The following is a 15,063-nucleotide window of genomic DNA, read 5'->3' on the forward strand; positions in this document are numbered from 1 at the left end:
TAATGCCTCTGGGCTCTGTCCTTGTCCTGGGAAGTCAAACACTGTTATCCCAGACTGCAATGAAGACATAACAGACAGGCTTATCACATTCACAGACGACACGAAGCCGGGAGGGAGAGAGGGGACAGGGCATGACAGAAGCAAGATCCAAAATGATTTTGGCAGAATGGCCAAGTGAAGCAAATCTAATAAGATGAAATTGAGTCAAAAAAAAAAAAAAGATGAAATTGAGTCAAGGATCTGCGGAAGGCCCTGTGACTGGGGCTAAAAGCTAACTTTTTAAGTTGAGGGTGTAAACACCCCTAGAACAGGGGCCCTCCTCTGGATCCCGGGGCCCACCCCAGAGCCCGGCACAGACAAAGCACTCAGAAATAGTTGCTAAGTTAATCCTCCACTGGAGGATGGAACCGTGCCTGGCCCCCAGGCCTTGTAGGGGAAACAGTGTACGTGCAGACCTAGGTGTCCTACTCTGGCAGGTGATATGAACAGCCTGTCAGTCAGTTCTGGATCCTTTTTAAGAGATGTAGACAGGGGCGCCTGGGTGGCTCAGTCGGTTAAGCGGCCGACTTTGGCTCAGGTCATGATCTCGAGGTCCGTGAGTTCGAGCCCTGCATCGGGCTCTGTGCTGACAGCTCAGAGCCTGGAGCCTGCTTCGGATTCTGTGTCTCCCTCTCTCTGCCCCTCCCCTGTTCATGCTCTGTCTCTCCCTGTCTCAAAAATAAATAAAACATTAAAAAAAAAAAAAAAAGAGATGTAGACAAACTGACACCAGCTCGGATAAGAACCTGGGACCTGTCTTTGAGGAACCATAGAAGACACTGGCCGTATTTAACCAGCAAAATAGAAGCCTGGGAAGAGGGGGAAGAGGGGAGAATGGTCAGGGTCCTCAAAAACCTGCCAGGCTGCCCTGCCCTCTGGGAAATCATAACCCATGGACACAGATGGATTCACCATGGATCTGATACGGCTGCTGCTTCAGGGCCCCTCACTTAAATAGGCCCCTTCCAAGATTCTCAGAGGGGAGTTGACAAAATGTTCGCATGATCATATAGCTTTGTAAAATCTGCAAACATAGATATTTTAATCCTAACCTGTTAAAATCCCCTTCTCTTTCCACTTTGACTTCCCCTCCTCACATTTTCCTCCATGTTATGTGGTATCCCAGTGGCTGTGGGCATTTATGGGATCCAGCCCAGGGGAAACTAGGTTAAGTTTGGGTTGGGTGTAGTGGACATGTTTATTTGATTCTCAGTCACTTCCACGTCATAGTTGTGCTATTGCTAGCTGTCCTGGTGCAGGGGTGACATTCAAGAGTATTCCTTCCATCCATTCAGCAATGTAACATAACGGGGCAGAGTCAGAAGGCCAGAGTCCATACGTGTGTGCCCTGTATGCCTGACATTGGAAGTATGTGGCTAATGGAGAAGAAGACAAGTGTGAATATACAGAGTCAAAAACAAAACAGGAAACAAAATGAAACCCTATAGGGCAGTCCTGTGCAAGATGTCATTCATTCTCTACAGCCCTAAGGTTTGGAATAGAAACCAAAGGGCAGGGGATGGGCTTCATTCAACTAGAGAGTTTCCATCATTATTTAGCATTACTGGTTTGGTCTTGAGTGTGGATGGAGTGAGCGCCTTGAAACCAGAAGGTGTTTAGGCGTGGGCTGGAAACCACCTAGCAAGGATGTTGTAGGAGAGAGTTCAAGAACGAGATGGGAAGGTTTGCCTTCTCTGACCTCAAGCGTCCAAAGTTCTAGCCAGTTCATTCAGGAGGCCAATCGCCGGTTAGCACTTTCAAAGGGCAAGCATTGATCCCACAGTGCCTTTTCAATCCGTGGAACATCTCAAAGCAAAATTTTGAGAGATTAATTTTTTAATCTTCCTTTTGTGATAAGGCAAATGAAATATAAAATTTGCCATCTTAACTTTTTTAAGTGTATAGTTTAGTAGTGTTAACTATATTCACATTATTGTGCAAATGACCTCCAGAACCTCATCTTGCAAAACTGAAACTCAGTGCCCATTAACCATCAACTCCCCCCTCTCCCTGCCAATCACCATTTGCTCTCGGTTGCTAGGAGTTTGACCACACCTGATACCTCACATAAATGAAGTCATATAGTATTTCGGGTTTTTTGTGTCTGTTTAGGGCTTTTATTTTTGCATTATTTAAAATGAGGTACAGAGGCGCCTGGATAGCTCAGTCGGTTAAGCACCTGACTCTTGATTTCAGCTCAGGTCATGATCTGAGCCCCGTAGGTTCAAGCCCTGTGGTGGGCACTGCCCTGACAGTATGGAGCCTGCTTGGGATTTGGTCTCTCTCTCTCTGCCCCTCCCTTCCTCACTCTCTCTCAAAATAAATGAACTTTAAATAAGATAAAATGAGGTATGGTTTACAAACAATAAACTGCATAAATCTTAGATGTAAGGCTCAGGGACTTTTTACCTAGGCATACGTGGATGTCCCAAATCAAGATAAGGCCCTTCAGAGCCACAGAAGACCCCCGAGTACTCTATCCCACCATATCCCCCACCCAAGGCAACCCGTATTCTGACTTCTGCCAAAGTTGATTACAGCAGAATACACGCCAAGCTCGAAACTGAAAAGTCCAAGTTCTCATTCTCTTATTAACAAGTTATTCTGAACCCTGGTTTTCTCAGCTGTAAAACAGGGATGCTACTATCTACAACATAGGGTGCTATAGAAAGGTATCAAATAAAATAGCTTATGACAGTGAGCCCAGAAAAGACTCAGTACATGCTGGTTGACTATGAACGTTCTTCCCTTATAGTGGTGCCATGGCAGGATGAGGCAGGAAGGGTACTGTTCCTTGGGTGTAATGAGGGGGTGGGGAAATCCTCTGTTATGGAGGACTCTGAAGACAAAGGTCTATGGGGGGGAGTAGCACCACTGCCAAGAGACTCTGGTCAAACCTGCTGAGCTGCCAGCCACAGATCTGGGCCCACAAACCCACAAACAGACCCACGTGTGCCCTGCTGGTCTGGCCACACTGGACTCGATAACGGGATGGTGACTGCACTGCTCACTGTGTACCCTGCAGGTCAGTGTTCTCCAAAGTAAGCCGTCACCAGAATTACTAGGAGGCTGATGAAAACAGAGCTCGCTGGGCCCATCCCCAGCGTTTCCGATTTACGGTCTCTAGAATCAGGCTTGACAATGTTCGTTTCCCATGATGCTGATACTGTTGGTCCGGTGGTAAGAACACTGGTGTGGTAGAACCTGCTGATTCCTTGCCCAGGTCCCCTACACCAAAGCAGGCATATCATCTCTCAACTGCTGAGGACGTTGGCTGCGAAGGGACCCCAGCTGCCCCTTCGCTGGAGTATCACCCACTGCAAATGAGAAGCACCTTGTCCTCGAGGTCACCCACCCACTATAGTCCACAGCTAGTGACTGACTGATGAGGAGGTAAAAAGGGCTGGCCCTCCTCTCAAAGGGGGGGACAACTTTGTGGTGTGGTTTTTGCTCCAAAGCCTCCTGAAGATCAGACTAATGTTAGGTGTTAGCAGAGACCACATCCATGCTCAACTCCTGCTATAGACTAAATATTTGTGTTTCCCTCCCCATTCCCCACCCCCACCCCCCACGCCCCCGCATAATTCTTATGTTGAAGCCCTAATCCCCAATGTGATGGTACTTGGAAGTGGAATTTTGGGGAGGTAATTAGGTTTAGATTAGTTCATGGGGTTGGGACTTTCATTACAGGATTGGTGCCTTTACAAGAAGAGGAAGAGAGACCTTCCTCTCTCTCTTTCTTTCCACGAGCATGCACAGAAGAAAGGCCATGTCAATACACAGTGAGAAGGCAGACGTCTGCAAGCCAAGAAGATGGGTCTAATCAGAAACCAAATCTGTCAGCACCTTGATCTTGGACTTCTCAGCCTCCAAAAGTGTGAGAAATAAATGTCTGCTGTTTAAGTCACCCAATCTTGTGGTATTCTGTAATATATTCTGTGCTCTGTTATACCAGCTCAAGCTAAGACAGTTCCCTCCTCTACAAGGAGTTCCTGAAAAGCAAGCACCCCTTAATGAACCATGTATGTCTGAATCCCTGGCTCAGGCTCTGCTTTCAGACCCAAGACACAGAGCGGGTATTTAACAGTGTTTGTTGAATGAGTGAACAAACATGAGACACACAGGGCTTGGGAAGATGACCACCACCCCCCTCCCAGCCCCTCTCAGACTGCAGGAGCCAAGGTCCATGTGGCCGCCGTTGGTAGGACCCCCCCAGCCGGTAACCCAGCTGGAGTTGCTGCAGTCTCTATCTGCGAGATGCTGCCGACGACTGCCTTGGGCTTCTGGATGGATTAATTAATTACTGCCAGCACCAGCAAGAGAAAGCAGCCAGCCTGACAGCTCAGGGCTGCTGGCAGGGCCTGCAGGGCCCCTCCCAGCCCCTCTTGGCAGGTGAGGTCTTCATTTCCCAGTACTTGGCAGAGTTGGGTCAGGGAATGGGTAGGAATGAATGGGGTCGGGACATAGTCAGGAGACAGAGGACGCAAGGGAAACAAAGGCCTGGAGCATCGCATTTCTTGGGCACCATCCCCCCTCCCATCCAGGGTCTCCTGTGGAGAATTAACCCCATTGTCCAAATAGTGAAACTGAGGCCTAGAGAGGCACACAGATTTACCTGGGGTCACAGGTTTGGGGGGAGGTTTCCGGGCCCTCTGCCTTCCAGTGTGGCTTTGGCCAGCTTTGGAGTGTGGTTGGTAAAGGAGGTGGCAATGGGGACAGGATTTCTGGTAACTTCTCTTCCTTTCTCCTCCCTGCTGTAAACCTTCCCTATCAGCAGGGGCCTTCCTAGCCTGAGACAGATTAGGAAAAGGAGAGACTCAAGCCGAAAAAAATGTGCTGTGTCTACCCCAGGGAGGGGCCAGGGATAATGAGGCGCTTCGTGCCCAGCTCTGCACCTCTACCCCCTATCCCGTCATCCCCTTCCCTGTGGCCAGGACTGAGCTGAGAGTCGTGGGGCTGATAGGAATGACAGCTGCCTCCGTGATTAACCACTATAACCACACACAGAGGAGAGGCGGATGGGGAGTGGGGGCAGGAAGAAGTGAACTGGGGGGCATCACTCTTTAGCTAAATGGGAGGGCCTGGGAGGACCCTCACAGCCAGCTCTGGGTGTGAGATTTCCAGGGCGGGGCTCCCCACTTCTGGGGCAGTGGGCTCTCCCCTTCTGGTGTTTTCTTTGTTGCCACAGCTCCGCCGTGGTAGCAAGCCTGGCATTGGTGTTTATCAGGCAGCCTCTGTGCTGCCCCCTCCTTGAAGGGGAAATGAGAATGCACCTGTCTGTGCCTCAGTTTTCCCATCTCTAAAGTGGGAACAGCAAGCATTCCTACCTCAGCGACGGATGGGAAGACCTAATGTGCTGACACACGCAGAGCAGTTAGGACAGTGCTCGGCATGCAGGAAGTACTGTAAGCATAGCTGTTGTCAAATTTCATCAAATCTAAGCTGTCATAGTTTGGATGCACCATGACTTCATGTACCTCTAAGAAAAATAAAACACTGCTGAAAATAACCAAAATTCACTGCTTGAAAGACATATCCTGATTTCAGAAATGCTAAAATTGTGGGGGAAAATGTGTTTCTTAGAAAGATGAAGTACAGCATTATTCTCCTTCATATTGCTTCCTAACTGAAGCACTTAGCCCCCCGCCAGCTGCACGGCAGGTGCTAAATAAACATTTGTTGAGTGAATGAGTGACAGGCCAGCAGCACCAAGTACGAGGGAGGTGAGGGGCGCCCAGAGCCTCTTGGAAAGCCCCACTCCCCATCTTCTTCCCCACTGGCTCCCAACGCCACCCCCCCCCCCACCGTGGAGACTGCCTGGCCCAAGGTCTTTTCAGTCTCTGCCTGTCCCACTTTGTCCAACTCCAATGACCAAACCCCTCAGCCTGGCATGGCTCCCAACAGGTTAATTGGGTAGACTGGCTGATGGCCCCTCACCCAACACCCACCCACCCGTGGGTACCATATGTGCTCTAGTGCCCTGGACCAAATAAAGCACACCTTCTGTGTGGTACCCTCAAGAGTGACCATTCACGGGAAGGTGCAATTAGATGGACTTCCTGGCTCCTGAGAAATGCTCAGACTACAGAGAAATGCTGGAAAGGGGGGCGGGAAGGGGGGAATGAAGGAAGGGGAACAGCGTGCATGTAGCTCTCTCCCCATTTTCTCTTTTAAAAAAGTTTTAAGAGTGGGCTTTCTTCCTTTCTACCGTAGGGTCGAGTAGCTGGTGTCGAGATGGGCAAATTCATGAAACCCGGGAAGGTGGTGCTGGTCCTGGCCGGACGCTACTCGGGACGCTAAGCGGCCATCGGGAAGAACATCGATGATGGCACCTCAGACTGTCCCTACAGCCATGCTCTGGTGGCTGGAATTGACCTCTATCCCCGCAAAGTGACAGCTGCCATGGGCAAGAAGAAAATCGCCAAGAGGTCAAAGATCAAGTCTTTTGTGAAAGTTTATAACTACAATCACTTCATGCCCACAAGGTACTCTGGGGATATCCCCTTGGACAAAACTGTTGTCAACGAGGATGTCTTCAGAGACCCTGCTCTTAAATGCAAGGTCTGATGAGAGGCCAAGGTCAACTTTGAGGAGAGGCACAAGACCAGCAAGAACAAATGGTTCTTCCAGAAGCTGCGGTTTTTTTTTTTTTTTTAAAGCTCTTCAGCTGATTTTAATGCTCATTTTTATTTTTGAGACAGAGAGAGACAGAGCATGAACAGGGGAGGGTCTGAGAGAGAGGGAGACACAGGATCCGAAACAGGCTCCGGGCTCCGAGCTGTCAGCACAGAGCCCGATGTGGGGCTTGAACCCACGGACCGCGAGATCATGACCTGGGCCGAAGTCGGACGCTCAACCGACTGAGCCACCCAGGCGCCCCCAGAAGCTGCAGTTTTAAATCTGTTTTGTTTCAGTCATTAAAAATACCAAAAAAAAAAAAAACAAAAAAAAAACAAAAAAAAATTTTTTTTTAAGATGTTTATTTTTGAGAGAGAGAGCACGCACCAGGGAGGGGCAGAGAGAGGGGAGACACAGACTCCAAAGCAGGTTCCAGGCTCTGAGCTGGCAGCATAGAACCCAAAGTGGGGCTCAAACTCACAAACCACGAGATCATGACCTGAGCCAAAGTCGGACGCTTAACCGACTGAGCCATCCAGGCGCCCCTCTCTCCCCCTTTTCTCCTCTGCAACTCTCTAAAAGGAGATTCAAATCCCAGCTGGCATTAGCAGCATGACCTTGGTCACGCTACTTCTCAGAGGCTCATTTTTTTCCTATCTGTGAAAGGGGGATAACAATAGTTCCTTCCTACACTTGGTGAGAGGGCTAAATAAAACAACACATAGAGTGTCAGAGTGTCTGGCTGGCCCCTTCCTTTCCTCTGCCCTTCCCCCTACCCCTCCACTCTCTCACCTGCTCCTTTCTCTCTCCTCCTACCCCTTTCTAGCCCTGCCCTAAGACCTACTCAATGCCAAGACTGATTAGTTTTCCTTCAACCCCTGAGACGCACTTTAAATCCTGCAGGGAGGGAGGTGGGGCTCAGGACTGTGGAAGCCTGAGGCTGGGGGCAGCTGTAGCGGGGAGGGGCGGTCCTCACACTGGGAATTTGCACTCTGGTTATTCCCACAAAGATTTAATTTGTGTCTTAATGGGCCACAGCCTCCTCCGTAAAAGCCCTAAAGTGCCTTTTCTTTTTAAAAAAAATGAAAGTTGCTGATTGTGTCTGGTGCTTCCTGGGGCATGGCGAGGGAGAGGCAAGAGAGAGGGGAGAGGGGAAAAGAGGAAGAGGAGGTGGCAGGGCTTAGGACTGTCAGATTCTGCTTTTCCCCTTTTCCCTCTTGGCTCCAGGCTCCCCTTGTCCAGAACCGGTATCATGGTCCTGGTGGGTGGTGACGGTGGCTGCCCCCGGCTGATCTGGAGAGAGCAGTTAATGGCCTGAAATACTGAACGCTGTTTCCCCGGATTCCGTTCTCCTGGAAGGACAGAGATTGTTGAGGTACAGCCATTCAACTCAATCCAAACAACAACCCCCACTGATCAGAACTCCTACACTGTGTGAAGGTATGGCTGGGACCCTGGGGGCTTTAGGGGAGGAGGAGAGGGATGGGAGAAAGAGGAGATGTTAAACACTTCACCACTGCTTGGTCGGCCCTTATTGGAGAACTAGTTCCCTCTCCCTCTCCCCTCCCCACCCCCCAACAACACCTGCTCAGTATCTCCCTCCAAAACTCACCACAGAGCCCTGAGCTCAGACCTTGGCCTCAACCACCATCGCATCTCTAGTCCTCCCAGAATCGCTCTTACTGCTTGTTGTGTCTTCCTAGCCGACACCCTCCAGCATTGACTTGGGGACTGCTGAGGAACCCAGGGTATGGTGTTTGGGTCTCCCAGCTGAGAAGCACCAGTTTGTAGGATTCCCAAACCATTGACTCTTAAAATCAAGATCTCTCCTTCCAACAAACAACATTCCGGGCCAAGGTGGCCCAGGTGGTTAATTCCAATGGGGAGAGCAGATGTATCTGAGTAATCAATTCAATGCCAATCAAGATAACTTATTACAGATAGATGTGAAAAATAGCAAAGTTCTCAGTTTTCCTTCTGTTGAGGCTTTTTATGTCTTATCTCACCATGCCAACCTCACTCCACTGGGCATAGATGATTGTGCCTATTAGCCAAATGGGGAAACTGAGGCAGGGGGCTAGAAAAACAGGAACCAGTAGGTTATACACACCAGGAATTAGATATTCAACCAAGCCAAGGTGAGCCATCCTTAAGTTCCTCCTCTCCTACCCCCATCTTTTTTTTTTTTTTAATTTTTTTTTTTAAAACGTTTCTTTATTTTTGAGACAGAGAGAGATAGAGCATGAACGGGGGAGGGGCAGAGAGAGAGGGAGGCACAGAATCGGAAGCAGGCTCCAGGCTCTGAGCCATCAGCCCAGAGCCCGACGCGGGGCTCGAACTCACGGACCGCGAGATCGTGACCTGAGCTGAAGTCGGACACTTAACCGACTGAGCCACCCAGGCGTCCCTCCTACCCCGATCTTCTACCTATAATTTTTTCTATGTCTCCAGCTCAGGTTTAGGATCTTTAAAGTGGGGAGAATTAGAAGTTGTCTTGCCAAATACCCATCCCCCTCCTTCACTGTGGTTCTCTGGAGGCACTTGAACCGGTGATAACAAATGTAGATGCCTACAGGGGCAAGCCAGGTGGGAAACACAAATGTGCAAATTAGACCAGATATAGAACTGCAGGGAGTGAAGAGGTCTGTGGCAAAGTAGAGAGTGTGTGGCCTTCCTTATAGCAGTCAAACCCCAATAATTAAAATGAAGAATATGAATCTTCTGGTTAAACAATGTAATTGAATATGCACATTTATCTTTTTAAAGGCAAAAAACAAAATCACAAAAAGAGAATAAAGAGGGGTGCCTGGGTGGTTCAGCTGATTGGCCATTTGACTTCGGCTCAGGCCATGACCTCACAATTCGTGAGTTTGAGCCCCCTATAAGGGCTCTCTGCTGTCAGGGTGGAGCCCACTTCTGATCCTCTGTCTCCCTCTCTCTCTGTCCCTCCCCCGCTCAGGCACGCTCTCTCTCTCTCTTTCTAACATAAATAAACATTAAAAAAAATAAAAATAAAAATAAAAAGTCTCTAGTGGGGGGCACCTGCGTGGCTCAGTCGGTGAAGCGTCTGACTCTTGATGTCGGCTCAGGTCATGATCTCATGGTTGTGGGATGGAGCCTGGATTTGGGCTCCATGCTGAGCATGGAGCCTGCTTGGGAATCTCTCTCTCTCTCTCTCTCTCTCTCTCTCTCTCTCTCAATAAAAGTCTTTAGTAAGAGCAGTTAGACGCTCTGGCCTCCTCTCAGACCTCAGTCAGTTACCCTGTCCCCACCCCAGCAGAAGCCTGGATGTTTATTCCCAGGAGGGGTTGAACCAAAGGACCTCCAGTCTCACGAATAACAGGCCAGCTGGAAGTAAGGTGCTATACAAGTTTCCTAGGGCTGTCATAACACACAATCAAAAATTATTTTCATGGCTGAAAATAATAGAAATGTATTCTTTCACAGTTCTAGAGGTCTGAATTATGTCAAGATGTCAGCAGAGCTGTGCTCCCTGCAAAAGCTCAAGGGCAGAATCCTTCCTTGCCCCTTCTAACTTCCAGTGGCTCTGGGGGTTCCTTAGCTTGTGACCACATAACTCCAAACTCCTCTTCTATCCTCACATGGAAGTCTCCTCTTCTCTGTGTGTCTGTTCTCTGTATGTCACTTACAGGACACCTGTCATTGGATGTAGAGCCCACCTTGATACTCCAGGATGACCTCATCTCAAGATCCTTAGCTTAATTACATTCACAGAGATCCTCTTTCCAAATATGTTCTCATTGGCAGGTTCAAGGAATTACAACTTGGGCACCTTTTAGGGAGCCAAACAACTCACTGCAGGTATTTTACTGGAAGAGATGATAAGTGACAGTCTGTTCTCTGAACAGCGGGACTCCAGCTCTCTTTCCCTACTCAGTTCTAAGCATGCTGGCAGTCAGGTTTATACTCCCTGGAGGAGATTGGTGAACTTCTCCCTGGAGAAACTGACTATCTTAAGAGAAAAGTCTATATGTGCTGACATTGGGCATCTGCCAGTGAAGCAGCTAAGTCCCCACCTGATCACCTACCCATGAGGCCCACTGGGTGGGAAGGACAGCCTTCCCATAGAGCTGTCAGATGATTTCCTAGTAACCCGCTTTTAAGTATGAACAGATAGCAGGGATCATCACATGTGTGCAGAGTCTTCAGTTTAAAAGATGAAGACCAAACAGAAAAGCAGAAAAGAAAGGAAATCTGACAAAATGGAAACCATGCAGGAAGCTGATGAGAACTTACAAAATAAAAAGCAATATAAAACTTATTTCCAGAGAGATGAGAATATGTTGTATCCATGTAATAAGAACAAAATACTATAAAAGGAATCATTCTGAAAAAAAGTGTTCTTAAAAATGAAAAATAATTTAAAAGGATAGCTACTTGGGGTACCTGGGTGACTCGGTCGGTTGAGCATCCGACCTCAGCTTAGGTCATGATCTTGTGGCTAGTGGGTTCAAGCCCCACATTGGACTCTGTGCTGACAGTTCAGAGCCTGAAGCTTGCTCCAGGTTCTGTGTCTCTGTCTCTCTCTGTCCCCCCTGTGCTTGCACTCTCTGTCTCTCTCTCAAAAATAAATAAATAAACATTAAAAAAAAATTGGGTCAGTCACCAACATTTAAAAAAAAGTAAAAATAAAAATAAAAGGACAGCTACTTAACTTCAATATAAAAGTATAGAAATAGGGGCACCTGGGTGGCTCAGTCAGTTAAGCGTCCAACTTCAGCTCAGGTCACGATCTCACAGTCTGTGAGTTCAAGCCCTTCGTCAGGCTCTGTGCTAACAGCTCAGAGCCTGGAGCCTGCTTCAGATTCTGTGTCTCCCTCTTTCTCTCTCTGCCTCTCTCCTGCTCATGTTCTGTCTCTCTCTGTCTCAAAAATAAATAAATAAAAGTATTTAAATTTTTTTTAAAAAGTGTAGAAATAAATTTATGGAAATCTCCCACAAAGTACAATAAAAAGACAAAAAGTGGGAAAATGGAAGAGAAAAAATAAGAAAATTCAAAGATCAGTTGAGAAGATCCAACATATGTCTTGTAGGAGTAACAGAAAAGGAAGAAGAAGAAAAAAAAAAAAAAACAGAGAATATAGAGGGAAGAAATAAGCAAAGAAGTAATATAAGAAAATTTCTTTCCCAGTACTAAGAGACATGCTTGAGATCATCCAGAACACATGAACAGGAAAGGACCTCTATAAAGCCACATCATTATAAAATTTCAAAACACTAGTGATAAAAAAAGAAATCCTACAAACTTCTAGAGATTAAAAAAACAAAAGTCACCTGGAAAGGGAAAGGAATCATAATGGACTCAGATTTTTCAACCACAGCAGAAGCTAGAAAATAATGAATCAATGCATTTTAAATGCTAAGGGACATGGCTTTCTGTCTAGAATTGCATACCCAGCAATACTATCAACAAAGGGAGGGTAGAATAAAGACATTTCAGACGTTCAAGATCTTAATATGTGTATCTGTATACCCCCTCCAGGAGCCTGGAGACTCCTGACCCTGTTTTTATTTAAAATGTTAATATTTGGCTCATTATTATATTAGGTTCCTATTGCTGTTGTATCAAATCACTGCAAACTTGGTGGCTCAAGACAATACAAATTTATTATTTTACATTTCCTTTGGACAGAGTATGACATCAATCTCACTGAGCAAAAACCCAGGTGTCAGCAGGACTTTATTTACTTCTGGAGCCTCAGGGGGAAAATCTATATTCTTGCTTTTTCCAGCTTTTACAGGCTACCTATATTCTGTGGCTCATAGCCCCATCCCGTCTTCAAAGCCAGTGGGATCTTCATCATATCACAATGCATCACATCATATCACTCTGACTCTGCTCCTGTGATTACATTTTCTTCCACTTTTAAGGACGCTTGTGATGACAATGGTCGCACCTGGACAACCCAGGCTCATCTCACTAACTTAAGGCCAGCTGATTAACAATAGTAATTCCCCCACAACCCTAATTCCCCTTTCCCATATAACTTAACACATTCACGCATTCTGGATAAGGACACAGACCTTGGTGGGTGGAGTGGGAGTGGAGGGGGGCAGCATTTTTCTTCCTATGACAATCATGGATTTTGTTTTGCATTAATTTAGATTTTTTTAGATATTGCATGAAAATATTTCTCTTTACTACTGGGTTTTTTTTACATTTTTTAAAATGTTTATTTAGTTTTGAGAGAGAGAGAGCACAAACAGGGGAAGGGCAGAGAGAGAGGGAGACACAGAATCCGAACCGTCAGCACAGAGCCTGACTCGGGGCTCAAACCCAAGAACCATGAGATCATGACCTAAGCCAAAGTCAGACGCTTACCTGATTGAGCCACCCAGGTGCCAACTGCTGAGGTTTTTTTTGGTGCCCGTAAATTTGATGCTGAGCTGAGTGAGCATCCTAATCCAGGCTCTATCTATTTGTTCTTCTTTTCTACCCCTTCCAGCCTCAGGCCCAGCCCAGCGAAGCATCCTGGGCCTCAGGATTCCCAGAATCCAGACAAGTTCTGCAGGCCCCTTCTCAGCTATACATTCCTCTGCTCCAGTTTGAGAGATGGGGGCTCACGTTGCCGAGTCAGAGAAGGGAAAGGTTGCTCATTCCTCCTCAGCCCCAGGGAGGAGCCGGGCAGCCACTTCTACGCACCTGATCCCCCCTCGGGCCTGCAGAGCTAGCCAGCCTTATAGCCTGACAGCAAGCAGGGAGGGTGGAGGCTGGAGGTGGGGGGAAGCGGATAGAAGAGATGAAAGAGGGTCCGGGCACTGCCTGAAGGTCAGGGAAGCCAGCGGTGTCTGGGCCACCGCAGTGGGGGTTGCTGGAAAGCTGATGCTGCTCACACCCTGGAGATGCCTCTGGGAGGTGGGGGTCTGATCTTCAGCCATTCTAGCAATGTCACAAAGGACACTGCTGAGTGGGGGGTTGGACTGGCAGGGAAGGAAACGACTGGGAAATGGGGGTCTCCATCCCAGAGGTTGTGGGGGGAAGGGGAGCGGCCAGCAGGAAGACCGTGTGTCACAGAGTGCTCAGAATGCAAAGCAATCTTTGAGAGACACTATGCACTCAAGACCTTAGCTTTGCATAGCTGCATAAAGTCCCCAGGGCCCGTAAAAAACATTCTCATCTGGTTATTGCCACCACCTGAGAGGCAGGCAGAACAATTCCCATTTTGCAGATGAGGGAACTCCATGCAGGAAGCCCCAGCTGTCCTCAAGGCTCAGAGGCCCAGACCTTCCAGGTGCTTCCTCTTCCCCTCCTGGGCCTCTGTTTCTAGGATGGGAAGGGAGAGTGATGAAAGAAACTGGGAGCAGATAAGGTCAGATGAGGAACAAACACCGTCACCGCCACCCCCCACAACATGTCTGGCTCCCAGAGTTCCCATGCAGGACAACACCAACCTCAGCTCACCCTCCTTGGAGTCTGCACACCAACCTCAGCTCACCCTCCTTGGAGTCTGCACCAGAGGGAGCAGGTGTAGGAGCTGCTGGGAGATGCTGCTGGCCTCCACTCACAACTGCCTGCCTTTTGCTATCCACATCCACCACAACAGAGGGTCAGACCCTGGGGCCTGGTCTCCTGGGATGAAAGTGGGGCCAGTAGCCTCTCCCTGCTCTGCTTCAGGGCCTCTCACCTTCCCAAAGAAGGAGGAGCCCCCCTTCACAGGCCTGCCAGGCCTGTAGACCCTCCCTTGCTGGCAGGGCACATTGAGGAGGGAACATTGAGGAGGTGGCCTCTCTGAAGGTATCCTGCCTGCTGCCCCTCCCCCACACATACTTCATCTTATGATACCTAGGCACCGCCAGGCATACTGCCCGGACTTGGCAAATATTGACTAATTCTCTTCTCTTCCCATGCCATGGCAAAGACTCCAGGAAGAATTTTCCCCCTCAAATGGGTGTCAGGGTGCAGGCCGGGGTGTTCAGAAAGGAGTGCAACCTTCCTGGGTCCTACCAGCATGGAAAGGCCTGTCTGCACATCCAGCATGGCTTGGTGGGAGGCAGGGAGATGGACAAGGTGCCCTCTTGCCCCTCCATCCCACCCCCCACCACCACCATGCTGCCCTCAGAGGCAGGTGTGACTGGCAGCTGTGGGCTTTCTCGATGAAGTGAGATGACGGAGCAGGTCCTATTCCCTCTCCAACCACCACCCCCCGGGCTGGCTGGGCTCTCTGTACCCAGAAGATAAGAACCAGGTGCAAATTAGGTGGCTGAGTCACAAGGGCATTGAAGTTGGTAAATTTTCCACCAAGAGCACTGAGGAAAGGTCACTAGAATAATAGGTGGAGAGGCAGGCAGGAGATGGGGATATCCAGAGACCAGGCACAGGAAAGAGACAGGGACTGAGAGGCTGGAGAGGAAAGGGCAGGGTAAAGCAGGGGGATGAGGGGAATT

General features: G+C 48.5%; 1 pseudogene; it reads left to right on the forward strand.

The window, feature by feature from the left end:
* The first annotated feature begins 6,209 nt into the window (after positions 1 to 6,209).
* On the forward strand, positions 6,210 to 14,352 carry LOC122220675 (annotated as a pseudogene).
* Positions 14,353 to 15,063: the final 711 nt, after the last annotated feature.

This window comes from Panthera leo, chromosome B2 (assembly GCF_018350215.1).
Source record: "Panthera leo isolate Ple1 chromosome B2, P.leo_Ple1_pat1.1, whole genome shotgun sequence".
Taxonomy (NCBI): Eukaryota; Metazoa; Chordata; class Mammalia; order Carnivora; family Felidae; genus Panthera; species Panthera leo.